The following is an 11594-nucleotide window of genomic DNA, read 5'->3' on the forward strand; positions in this document are numbered from 1 at the left end:
ACCATAAACATCAACGCCTTTCTTAAAATCAATACACAAGTATATATTTTTAAACCTGCATATTTAGTTAATATTGCCTACTAACATGAATTTCTTTTAACTAGGGAAATTGTGTCACTTCTCTTGCATTCTGTGCAACAGAGTCAGGCTACATGCAGCAGTTTGGGCCGCCTGGCCCGTAGCGAACTGTGTGAAGACCAACTTCGCCAAACGGGGGATCACTTAACAAAAGCACATTTGCGAAAAAAGCACAATCGTTGCACGAATGTACCTAACCATTAACATCACTGCCTTTCTTAAAATCAATACATAGAGGTATACTTTTTTAAACCTGCAAATTTAGTTAAAAAGAAATACAGGTTAGCAGGCAATATTAAACTAGGGAAATTGTGTCACTTCTCTTGCGTTAATTGCACGCAGAGTCAGGGTATATGCAACAGTTTGGGCCGCCTGGCTCATTGCGAACTAATTTGCCAGAATGTTACGTAATTATGACATAACATTGAAGGTTGTGCAATGTAACAGGAATATTTAGACTTATGGATGCCACCCGTTAGATAAAATACGGAACGGTTCCGTTTTTCACTGGAAGAATAAACGTTTTGTTTTCGAAATGATAGCTTCCGGATTTGACCATATTAATGACCTAAGGTTCGTATTTCTCTGTGTTATTATGTTATAATTAAGTATATTAGAGATTAGGCTGGTGTAACCGATGTGAAATGGCTAGCTAGTTAGCGGGGTGCGCACTAATAGCGGTTCAATCGGTGACGTAACTCGCTGTGAGACCTTGAAGTAGTTGTTCCCCTTGCTCTGCAAGGGCCGCGGCTTTTGTGTAGCGATGGGTAACGATGCTTCGACGGTGGCTGTTGTCGATGTGTTCCTGGATCAAGCCCAGGTAGGGACGGAAGCTATACTGTTACACCGGCAATAATAAAGTGCCTATAAGAACATACAATAGTCAAAGGTATATGAAATACAAATGGTAGAGAGAAATATTCCTATAATAACTACAACCTAAAACTTCTTACCTGGGAATATTGAAGACTCATGTTAAAAGGAACCACCAGCTTTCATATGTTCTCATGTTCTGAGCAAGGAACTTAATCCAACCACAGTGTATGATTTCAAAAAAAGCTTTTTGGCGAAAGCAGAACATACCATTATGTTAGGTCAGCAACTAGTCTAAGAAAGCATACAGCGATTTTCCAACCAAAGAGAGGAGTCACAAAAAGCAGAAATATTGATAAAATTAATCACTAACCTTTGATATTCTTCATCAGATGACACTCCCGGGACAACATGTTACACAATACATATGTTTTGTTCGATCAAGTTCATATTTATATCCAAAAACCTCAGTTTACCTTTGGCTTTTCCTCCAAAACATCCCATGAATTTGCACAGAGCCACATCAAATCACAGAAATACTCATAATAAACATTGATAAAAGATACAAGTGTTATTCACAGATTTAAAGATATGCTTCTCCTTAATGCAACCGCTGTGTCAGATTTCAAAAAAACTTTACGGAAAAAGCAAACCATGCAATAATCTGAGTACGGCGCTCAGAGACCAACACAACCCAAGAAGATATCCGCCATGTTGGAGTCAACATAAGTCAGAAATAGCATTATAAATATTCACTTACCTTTGTTGATCTTCATCAGAATGCACTCCCAGGAATCCCAGTTCGACAATAAATGTTTGATTTGTTCCATAAAGTTCATAATTTATGTCCAAATACCTCCTTTTGTTAGCGCGTTTGGTAAACAAATCCAAACTCACGTGCAAGTCCAGAGGAAAGTACGGACGAAAAGTCCAAAAAGTTATATTACAGGTCGTAGAAACATGTCAAACGAAGTATAGAATCAATCTTTAGGATGTTTTTAACATAAATCTTCAATAATGTTCCAACCGGAGAATTCCTTTGTCTTCAGAAAAGCGAATGGAACAGAGCTCGCTCTCACGTGAACGAGCGTCACGAGCTCAAAGCATTCTGCCAGACCTCTGACTCATTCCCCTCTCATTCGGCGCCACTTCACAGTAGAAGCATCAGACAAGGTTCTAAAGACTGTTGACATCTAGTGGAAGCCTTAGTAAGTGCAACATGACCCATATCCCACTGTATCTTCAATAGGGAATGAGTTGAAAAACGACCAACCTCAGATTTCCCACTTCCTGGTTGGATTTTTTCTCAGGTTTTTGCCTGCCATATGAGTTCTGTTATACTCACAGACATCATTCAAACAGTTTTAGAAACTTCAGACTGTTTTCTATCCAAATCTGCTAATAATATGCATATATTAGCAACTGGGACTGATTAGCAGGCCATTTACTCTGGGCACGCCTTTCATCCAAACGTGAAAATGCTGCCCCCTATCCATAAGAAGTTATTAATAGGAGTATAGAACCTATTGATAGAATCTATAATCTAATGCTTACCTTAAAATATAATGATAATTATCACAGATTGAGTGGAAAGAGGCGGGAATGTGATGGAAAATGTTATGTTTGTGCATGCCAATTGCACGTTCCTTCAAAACTTGAGACATCTGTGGCATTGTGTTGCGTGACAAAATTGCACATTTTAGAGTGGCCTTTTATTCTACACAGCACAAGGTGCACCTGTGTAATGATCATGTTGTTTAATTATATATGTCAGATGAATGGATTATCTTGGCAAAGGAGAAACGCTCACTAAGAGGGATGTAAACACATTTTTGCCCACACTTTTTGTGCAAATGGAACATTTCTGGGATCTTTTATTTCAACTCTTGAAACATTGGCCCAACACTTTACATGTTGCTCTTATATGTTTGTTCAGTGTAAGTATATACGTATATATTTGTTATAATATTTGACACACTCAGATAGCATAAGAACACGGTGCTAGCCATGGCAAAATGTGTAGAATTGCAGGAAATTAGCCTTAAAACTGACATTTATCTCTCAGCCACATTACAAAATGTGCATGCAAATTGCAGGAAATTAGCTTCAAAACTGCCTTTTTTCTCTCGGCCTCATGACAAAATGTCTAGAATTTTTATTTTATTTATTTATTTAACCTTTATTTAACTAGGCAAGTCAGTTAAGAACAAATTCTTATTTACAATGACGGCCTACCCCGGCCAAACCCGGATCATGCTGGGCCAATTGTGAGCCGCCCAATGAGACTCCCAATCACGGACGGATGTGATGCAGCCCGGATTGCAGGAAACTAGCATTAAAACAGCAACATTGGCCACGCCCACTACCACGCCCATCTTCAACATATCACACATAACAACATTAGCCAGGGAAACACAGGTGTGACCAAAGACAGAGAGGAGAACAGAGGGGAGAGTAGATCAAACAGGCATACCATAGGCCGATAGCAGGGGTGTTGAACTCAATTCCATTTCCAACCCACTCACTCAACCCTACCACAGAGGAGCTTCTCAATGGTAAAAAGACACGTAGGCTAACACTAGAATCGGAATCAATATTGAATATATATTGCATAATCTAATGTGATATGTGGACATGTTTAGACCTGTCCTGTGAGCTCTTGCTCTCCTAAAGAGAACCTAACTCCTGATGTTCATTCAAACCAACACAGACTCCACTCATCACTTGGTCTGGCAGAGTGGAGTGTTCATAACACCTAAAAGAGGAACCAGAGATGGACCCAGGGGGAATAGAACCACATTATTCTCTCCCAACAACCCAAAGTTTTTAGATAGAATAAATAACTTAACTTAATCTCCCCTCTGCTATGGCAAGTCTGTTGAGCATTCAGAATCTATTTGTTGATGGTCTATTTATTTTTATAAACCGGGTAGTTTGGTTACTGGATACTGATTGGCTAAAACCGCATTTAGCCGTGTGTATGTGAGACCGTATACCATGACCATGACATTTAGCCTTTTCACCTTTATATCGTTGCACCTTTTCACCTCGATAAAATGGCTACATCAACAACAGTTTGACATGTCGATGTACAAAATAAACCTTGAGATGAACTTGAGAGAAACCGAAATGATAATAACATTGTGAAACAAACAAAGTGGGCACTTACAATTGAGGTCCGAAGTTTACATACACCTTAGCCAAATACATTTAAACCCAGTTTTTCACTATTCATGACATTTAATCCTAGTAAAATGTATAGTCTTAGGTCAGTTAGGATCACCACTATATTTTAAGAATGTGAAATGTCAGAATAATAGCAGAGAGAATGATTTATTTCAGATTTGATTTCTTTCATCACTTTCCCAGTGGGCCAGAAGTTTACATACACTCACTTAGTATCTGGTAGCATTGCCTTTAAACTGTTTAACTTGGGTCAAACGTTTCAGGTAGCCTTCCAAAAAGTTGGGTGAATTTTGTCCCATTCCTCCTGACAGAGCTGGTGTAACAGAGTCAGGTTTGTAGGCCTCCTTGCTCACACACGCTTTTTCAGTTCTGCCCACAAATTTTCTATGGGATTGAGGTCAGGGCTTTGTGATGGCCACTCCAATACCTTGACTTTGTTGTCCTTAAGCCATTTTGCAACAACTTTTGAAGTATGCTTGGGGTCATTGTCCATTTGGAAGACCCATGTGCGACCAAGCTTTAACTTCCTGACTGATGTTTTGAGATGTTTCTTCAATATATCCACATAATTCTCCTCCTCATGATGCCATCTATTTTGTGAAGTGCACCAGTCCCTCCTGCAGCAAAGCACCCCCACAACATGATGCTGCCACCCCCGTGCTTCAAGGTTGGGATGATTTTCTTCGGCTTGCAAGCCTCTACATTTTCCCTCTAAACACAACGAATGTCATTATGGCCAAACAGTTCTATTTTTGTTTTATCAGACCAGAGGACATTTCTCCAAAAAGTGTGATCTTTGTCCCCATGTGCAGTTGCAAACCGTAGTCTGGCTTTTTTATGGCGGTTTTGGAGCAGTGGCTTCTTCCTTGCTGAGCGGTCTTTCAGGTTATGTCGATATAGGACTCGTTTTACTGTGGATATAGATACTTTTGTACCTGTTTCCTCCAGCATCGTCACAAGGTCCTTTGCTGTTGTTCTGGGATTGATTTGCACTTTTCGCAGAAAAGTACATTCATCTCTAGGAGACAGAACGCATCTCCTTCCTGTGCGGTATGATGGCTGCGTGGTCCCATGGTGTTTATACTTGCGTACTATTGCTTGTACAGATGAACGTGGTACCTTCAGGCGTTTGGAAATTGCTCCCATGGATGAACCAGACTTGTGGAGGTCAACAATTTTTTTCTGAGGTCTTGGCTGATTTCTTTTGATTTTCCCATGATGTCAAGCAAAGAGGCACTGAGTTTGAAGGTAGGCCTTGAAATACATCCACAGGTATACCTCCAATTGACTCAAAATATGTCAATTAGCCTATCATAAGCTTCTAAAGCCATGACATCATTTTCTGGAATTTTCCAAGCTGTTTTAAGGCACAGTCAATTTAGTGTATGTACACTTCTGACCCACTGGAATTGTGATACAGTGAGTTAAAAGTGAAATAATCTGTCTGTAAACAATTGTTGGAAAAATTACTTGTGTCATGCACAAAGTAGATGTCCTAACCGACTTGCCAAAACTATAGTTTGTTAACAAGAAATTTGTGGAGTGGTTGAAAAACGAATTTGAATGACTCCAACCTAAGTGTATGTAAACGTACTACTTCAACTGTACCTGCTTTACTAACTGATGGGCAGAAAAGGGATACATTGTGAGTTTGGGAATACAACCAAAACGGAGCTGAACGTCATTCTACAGGACCTGTATGGTTCAGTGAGAAACATGAATGCCAAAGAATATGGGATTATCAGCTACGCTGGACTCAGGGCTGGTCTTAACTGAGATATCAACAACCCCACTCTGTTTGGCATTGGATTATACAGAAGGACACCGAATTCACAATGAGCAACAATGTGTCTGTCATCGTAATTCAAAAGTTGAGGGAAGAGGGGCGTGATAAAGCTGCCCAGACAGTGAACGGCACATTGTATGTAACCGTTAGCTAGCTTAATCATTCTAATATACACTGACAATATAACCGGTGACAATATAACCGGTAGCTATGTAGGCCTAACTATTACGTTTCAGGTACACAAAAACGCTGCCAAAAGATCTGCAAAATAGCTGGCCCGTCGCAGATTTACACAAACCACTGCCTTCGAACCACCATGATCCAGAAACTGTCGGATGACAGAAGCACGAGAAATAGAGGTACGAGAAATACTGTCTGTCAGAGGACACAGATTCGAAACCTCTCTTCAAAGTTACTGGAGGGCAAATCTGGAAGCGTTGGAGCACTATTCTCTCTGACAACACAGCAGCAGCTCCCCCTGTTTACAGCAGCGTGGAGCCAGCAAACAACAACATGGGCAAGCCAACAACAAATTATAACATGGGACAATTTTTTCACTTGTGCACAAAAAATGGCAAAATTCAGATCAACATGAATAAATAATTGGCATGTGTTAGTCACTCAAGAAGTGGCGCTAATGCGCGTTTTTTTCATATATGTAATGTAAGCTTGCTAGCTAGCCTGTGGTTGTTGCATAGCACCCAGTCTAGCAACAAGACTTTTGTCCGGACTACGTTTTCTAGCGGAATGTATTTATTATGAATTTATTTATTAAAGCAACATTTTCAATTTGTGTAGTTCCTTGCCTTACTGTGTTGGCAACCGGTTTATAAAAGCAAAAAGGCACCTCAGGGATTGGTGGAATATGGCCAAAATACCATGGCTAAGGGCTGTATCCAGGCACTCCACGTTGCGTTGTGTATAAGAACAACCCTTAGCTGTGGTATATTGGACATATACCACACCCCCTCGGGCCTTATTGCTTAATTAACACAGTGGAGGGCAGATAACAAGCAGCACAGGTGGACTTCTCTCCACACCCCAGACATTTCCAAACATGATTTTTTTTCATTCAAAGGCACCATGTTTAATTACACAAACAACTTCAACTCAATCGGACTGTGAGTTGTTGTATCTCTCCAGCTGCACAGTAGGGCTACCCACGGCATGAGGCCAAATCCACTGTCCTCAAACTGAACGGGACAAGTTCAGTCCCTGACACACAGGAACACATCACAATGCCATTCTCCCCAGCCCACAGGCTTATCTCGGACAGCCAATACAACATCTGCAAACAGAGAATTAGTCAGATTAAACCATTGCGGAGGAGGGTTGGGGCTCACTCACATTTGAGAGAAAGAGAGAGAGAGAGAGAGTGAGAGAGAGAAAAAAAGTGTGTGTGTGTGTGTGTGTGTGTGTGTGTGTGTGTGTGTGTGTGTGTGCGAATACAACATTCCAAACTGCTGTGATAATCAGAGTTGGCCAGAGTTTCAGAAACATCAGGAATCGGGGAGAACAATTTTGGAGAATACAAAAGGCGTATTCCGGATTTAATTCCTGATTGAATTGAGGAGGATTCCTGTTCGTAGGCTTTTTAATGTTTCTGAAAAGGGACCCAAATTCCATAAAGGGTTTATATAAAGAGGTTGACTGGCATCCCATATGAATTTATCTAAGAACAGAAAGAGCTGGTAAAAGCGGGGTATTCTCCCATCTGTGAGCCTGTGAGAGGCATTCTATTGTTACTGTAAGCAATTCACTAGACAAACCTTCATGAAATGGGGACAACCCGGCACCAGGATAAAGTGGGACAGTTAAAATCGTGAGGGGGCACAATTTTGGGGGATTCTTGCAATGGAATTATATTGAATTATGCTTAAATCATGCTATCACACAAGGAACATACAATTAAAATGCAGAGACTCCGAGACCATTGATTGAGTGCTTTTGAAGTGACAGGTTGGCGGGAAAACTGTAGCCTACAGTGCCTTCAGAAAGTATTCACACCCCTTGACTTTTTCCACATTTTGTTGTGTTACAGCCTGAATTTAAAATGTATTAAATTTAGATTTTGTGCCACTGATCTACACACAATAACTACACACAATACACACAAATACACACAATAACTCACAATGTCAAAGTGGAATTTTGTTTTTAGAGTAAAATAACTAAAGAATAATAATTTTAATCTTAAATGTCGGTAAGTATTCAACCCCTTTGTCATGGCAAGTCTAAAGCCTGAATTTCAACATGAGTCCAATGGTGTTTTTAAAACAGTTACAGAGTTTCATGGCTACTTCCAGACACAAATGAGAGAAGAGCTCACTCTGACCATTTTACTCCCCCTAGCAGAGCTGGTTAGGCAGTATTTATGTTATCCAGAGCGTTGATGACTGCAACAGCGCTGCTGGCAACAATTCAACTACGCTTTTTTGCCAACGTTTACTGACACCCGCCATATTCAACGGGTTCGTAAATTCATCAGTTATTCTGCGCTCACACTCAGACGAGAGTGCTCTGAAATCGGAGTAGATAGCCAGAGCGAATTTACCAAATACGTCTATCAACAGCTGTCGTGTCGCAGTGACATTATGAACATTTGATTGAAGTTTATTATAGTCTTTTGTCAAGACATGTAGCTAGCTAGCAAAACAATGAATCATAATCCCATGAACCATAACATTACTACCCTACATGAATCTGCAGGTAGCTAACCAACCAGGTTCAATGTTAGCTCGTTAACATTAGGCTATAACTAGCAAAACAAATGCCTCTGAGATACGAATAATATTACTACACAGATCATACACGTAATGTTAGCTAGCGAGCCAGCCAGCAAACATTAGCTAGCTAGGTAACAGTACACTTTAACTTGAAATGAAAATTACTTTCTGACAAAATTAGAAACGTGTAATATCTGAAAATGTAGCTTGCTAGACTATCTTACCAGTATATATGGATGGACGCTTCTCCCTCTCTGTGACGGATGCCATGGTTGCTCTTAGTTTGAAGATGTAATCCGGAGACAGGTGTTTTCTCCATCTCCTTCGCTATAATACTCTAATTCCACTGATTTCAAAACTCGGTCCTCCAGAAAGTGGTGAGCAACACTTATGCAGTTCTACTAAGCAATATATATTTATTTAAAGCAGCGTTAGACAGGATTACCTACACATACTGAACAGCTCAAATAGACAGAAGCGAGCTACATGGCAGACCAATCCGAACTCATCTCTCGGCATGTTCAGCCCTCTAATTATCTCAGCCAATCATGGCTAGTGGGAAGGTTGCAAACTTTTCTGTGGCTAAACCAATTAGGCTCGTAATTTAACAATTGCATTCGTATTTACAGATGGAATACACGTTTGTTTTTAAGGCATATGAAAGTGCACACGTTCCAGAAGGCATTCCTGCCCCAAAAAAAACAGATTTCAATTTTTTTTTTTAAGTTGACGTTTAAATGACGCTCCTGTGAAGTAGTGACGTGTGACATATGCCTAGTTTCCTGAAACAAGCCACATTTGTAGTTATTTCACAATACTAACCTAAATGACAAAGTGAAAAGAAGGATGTCATGCATCCTGTTTGTAATAAGGCACTAAAGTAATACTGTAAAGATTTGGGCAAAGAAATGAACTTTTTGATTTGAAGCGTTTAGGGGATGATAACTATAACAATAAATTATACATACCGCAACTATAAAACTTTGGCGAACATCCATACTAGAGGAAAGTTTATTGTTTTACAGCCTACACCAGTCAATCAACTGGTCAAAGCATCCTGCTTACTATTAATAATGCGATAACACAGATCATTCATCAGTGATTCAGGGTGCGGTCATTGTCAAAGTGACAACTGCAAATAACAATTCTATATGTCATATAATATAAAAACGTGTTATTAAATGTAGAAATTCAACAACAAACACTGTTTGACCTGCGCATCTTTAATTAACATCATGTTATTGCTTGCCTCGTTGCTCAAGTGGTTTGCTAGTGGTTTCAATTTTTCGAATGGATGTCAATTTGTTTGGATCTTCTTTTTCACTGTGCTCATCACTGTCTGTCATGTGTAACCATTTAATACATCACTGCAACAATGTTATCATCACTGGCCAGTGAGGCACACTCTCTCCGCAACTTTCCCGACAGTTAATTTGACTTATGCCTATTTTACATTCGGCGATTAACAAGAGCAAGTCTGCTTGTCTCCACGACAAACATATTAGGTCTAGTATAAAAAAATATATTATAATAATATCCTATTCCTTTTGTAGCCTATAGCTTTTCCTGGGATTTCACAAGAAGAGGACAAGCGTACAGGCTTGCGTCCAAAGCCTATTTCCTATCGCATACGGAAATAGCTGGAAGAGAGGCTAGAGATGTGTTGCCAAAGATGCAAATATTAGCTAGATATTAGGCCACTCATTCATTATATATTATTGCTAAAAATATTTACCTGTCAAAATGCAAGAAAAATAAAAACATTTACAGATTATGAAATGGCAGATCTGCTCCACTGTTGATTAGGCGTACATTCTTTGACAATAATATAATTCCACCTAGGCTACAACAACACAGTGCAATGAGGAATGTATTATTGTTATCAAGTGAGTACACCATTATTGGCTGAGGCTGTAAACTGTAGTGATGTAGAATAATTCAATGTTTTATTTTTATTTTAAAATTTTATTAGCTGTGGCTATTGCAGCAGCTACTCTTCCTGGGGTCCACACACAACATGAAACATGACTTAATACAGAACATTAATAGACAAGAACAACTTAAGGACCTAAGTACATACATTTAAAACATCACAAATAGCTGCTGGGGTAAATGTGTGTGTCAGTGCCATGTGTTGACTATGCAACCAATTTGGAATTTTCAACATATGAATGCTTCTTCTAAAAACAAAAAGTGATGCAGTCAGTCTCTCCTTTACTTTTGGCCAAGAGAGGATGGCATGCATAGTTTAGATATTAGCCTTCTGATTACAGTAAAGAGCAAGACAATAGCCGCTTAAACGTCCTGTTTTGAACGCTTCATGCCGAAATAACTGCATAAAATCGAATTGTATTTATCACATGCACCGAATACAACTGGGATAGACTTTACCGTGAAAAACTTGCTAAAATAGTAACACAAGAGGAATAAAATACACAAGAATGGAGCAATATACAGGGAGTACCATACAGTCTGATTATGTGTAACTGCTGTCGTCCTCCTCTTCTGACGAGGAGAAGCGAGAAGGATCGGAGGACCAATATGCAGCGTGGTAAGTGTCCATAATGTTTATTTAAAGACATAAACTGAACACTACAAAAATACAAAACAATAAACGTGACACGAACGAAACCGAACCGTGTGGCAACAAACACTCACACGGAAACAAACACCCACAAACCAAAAGTGAAACCCAGGCTACCTAAGAATGTTTCTCAATCAGGGACAACGATTGACAGCTGCCTCTGATTGAGAACCATACCAGGCCGAACTCAAAACCCCAACATAGAAAAACACACATAGACTGCCCACCCCAACTCACGCCCTGACCATACTAAATAAAGACAAAACAAAGGAAATAAAAGTCAGAACGTGACATTATGCAGCCATTTGGATCAGTTACGGGTCTATTCTCGACAGTTTACAAGGTCCAGAAAGGTATATTAGCAGGCTACTCTTATGGTGTATTTTGATCACACCATTTTTCTTTCTCGCTCTCTTTCAGC

Source organism: Salvelinus namaycush, chromosome 19 (assembly GCF_016432855.1).
Source record: "Salvelinus namaycush isolate Seneca chromosome 19, SaNama_1.0, whole genome shotgun sequence".
Lineage (NCBI taxonomy): Eukaryota > Metazoa > Chordata > Actinopteri > Salmoniformes > Salmonidae > Salvelinus > Salvelinus namaycush.